Here is a 3,043-nt window from a genome sequence, read left to right as displayed (position 1 = left end):
AAGTTAATGGTTACTTTACATTAGGAACTGTGACTTAGCGATCACTAACGTGTTTGGGGTGTACTCGCTTGTCAGCGATATAACATGTAGGAGGACTGTATTTTCTTAAAAGTTCACCTAGATTTACTGCTCCATAACCCCAGCAGCACAAACACAAAGTAAAACAGCCTTTAGATCCAGCAAAACAAAATAATGTCCATAAACAGGGCTTAGCTCCGTCAGACTTGTGGTCACACAGGTCTGGTTATATTGTCCAGGATTCAGGCAAGGTCTGGAGCCAAGCACACACAGTTCCCCAGGCTCAGGTTTACCTGCTTAGGAGGTCTGCTGTTTTCCCAGTCTGGCTTCATATAGGTCCAGTCAGCCCAGACCCTTCCCTCAGTGCCTCCTGGGCTCCACAGTCGCACTCGACCGCTCCAGTCATACACACGGGTCTCCACAGTCCCTCACTGACCCCGTTCAGTATCACTATCAGATGTCAGACTGTCCACTCTGGAGGTACTGTATCTCACATACCACTCTATAGTGTCCAGTCTGGACACAGGGAATTCTGTCCACCCTGACAGACTCTCATACACTCACTGCCATGTGCTAAACACACCTCCATTACATAGCTTGTAACCATACCCACAGGTGAGGTATGGATCACATGGGCTGGTCACATGGTTATGACCTCAAGGAAAACAGGGGTACTGTGATCACCCTCACACAGAGGTGAGGTAATATGGGTAACCAAACCCTCCTGTTATGAATGGGAAACCGAGGAGGAAAAAAAGACAACAAGCTAAGTCTCAGAAAACCAGAGAAGTTGGTAACTATGCAGATTGCAGATCACTGATCTTAACCGCACAACTAGCAGCAGTCGTGGAGCGTTCCTACGTTGGTCCTAGACGCCTCGTCACAACCGGAGAACTACATAAGCCTAAAGCAGGAAAAGAGGAAAACTAACTGCCCCAGAGCAGACCCCAAAGGAAAGACAGCCCCCACATGTATTGACGGTGAAACAAGATGAAAATACAAACAACGGCAGGAAAATAGGCTGAGCAAACGATGGGGCCCAGCTAACTAAAAAGGATAGGACAGGAAAGGAAAGACACTGTCTGCAATCTGCCAAAAAAACCTACAAAAATATTGTCCAACACTTCTGATAGCAAAATTAACCCTGAAGTCACTAGACTTCTAAACCTATAACAGCACTCTGAAATATTCTGAGACAGAGCAAAAAAGAGGCCAATCTAATAAGGGACAAAAAGCAGATTGGCAAATACTGATTAATAGGAGTGGAATTTCAGCATAGCCCCAGCAGGGGCAGGCTGATTACACAAAAAACTGAATTGACCTACAAGCGCAAGTGTGAACAATAGCAAAAAACAAACTTAACTTGAGAAGACTGGAAGAGAGCTGAAGTCCAGGACCTGAGAAGCAGACTGAATCACCAGCACCCAGATAGGGCATCAGCTGTCTTATATCCAGTCTGATACTCCAGAGATCGAATCATTATCTTCCTCATCAGGTGGCAGATCACTACCACTTAAACCAACCGCACTACCTCCTGTCACCACCAGAGGGAGAACAGAAGGGGAACTCTCAACTGGTGGAGCAGAAAATGAGTTCATGACACCCTCCCATCTCTCATAGCTACCCGCAACCCAGACCCAGGTGCACTAAATGACATCTTTAGTGCTCCCATGCACTAGAGACAAAATACTCAGGGTTACATCGCAGGGAGCATCCATCCCTGTGACATTTACTTCCCATTAACCACACAACCACCAGTGAGAGTATGCAATTTGCACGATAAGGTAGCGGTAGCAGCGTACGCAGTGAAGAGGCAGTGACCCACAAAATTCAAACACAAATGTCTTTTTAATGTGTTTCCTCACAGCATTAAATGTCAAATCCACACAAGTGCATATATCTTCAGTGCATATAACTAGTATCCATTTCACCATTTGCAGAATATATACTGCTAAAAAGAAATAAAGGGAACACTATTCCATTTGCATCAGGCTGTTTGTGCTCCCTTTATTGCTTTGAGCATTATATATTATACGGCATGCTTCATTTTTCAGATAGTAAACACACCAGTCTTCCACTGACTAGTTTCCGTGGGTGTCTATGCGCCATATCCAAGACTCTATTCGCACAGCATTACATGTTGCAGGCACTACACACACTAGTCCTTCTCTGACTAGTTCCCATGGGTGTCCTGCACCGCTTGTATCACAGTCTCTTTACTCACACAGCCATACACAGTCCAGGATATCCTCTGGATCGCAGCCGGGTAACATATCAACCTGTTTTGCTATCGTTACACATACCAGTCTTCTTTCGGGCACAGGACATCCACCTCTGGGCACAGGACTGTCCACATCCGAGACCAGCCACATGGATGACTTGTATCTTTGTGTACACTGTGGGTTGCCAAGCCTCACTCTAGCCCTGAGACTCTTTAAGCACTTACTCAGCCTTCACTATTCCTTTCCTGCAGGGATTTTATCACAGAAACCTGTGGCTTTCAGCCACATGGAAAACCTGGATCCGGAATGGAACAGACTGCAACACTATCAAACTGCAATCTTTTTCAAAGACAAAATTCAGAGCAGGTTTTCCGTACCTCTGTCTTGGACACTAACATGTCCAAGACTAAGGCTGTGTTCACACGTAGCGGTTTTTTCACGTTGTTTTCTCAGATTTGCCAAAAAATCTGCTTAAAATAAGCTTCCTATTCATTTTTATGCATTTTGCACTTTTTGTGCATATTGATGCGTTTTTTACCGTGAAAAAAACGCTTCGCGGTAAAAAACGCAGCATGCTCATTAATTTCGCGGAAAATTCTGCATTTCTAGCTATTTTCTATGGGTCTGAAAACACACGAAAAAAACGCATAAAAATGCGCGTTTTTTGAGCCAAAAACGTGCGTTTTCGGAGAAGGGAGTCCGGTTTTTATGCAGAAATTTCTGCATACGTGTGCACATAGCCTAACTCGAGTTTTCCGCGCGGTTTTTGGACAAAAAATGTGCGGTTTTTATGCAGACACATA

Source organism: Dendrobates tinctorius, unplaced genomic scaffold (genome assembly GCF_039654945.1).
Source record: "Dendrobates tinctorius isolate UK_male_01 unplaced genomic scaffold, ASM3965494v1 ptg000161l, whole genome shotgun sequence".
Taxonomy (NCBI): domain Eukaryota; kingdom Metazoa; phylum Chordata; class Amphibia; order Anura; family Dendrobatidae; genus Dendrobates; species Dendrobates tinctorius.
Note: the sequence above shows the minus strand (reverse complement) of the source record.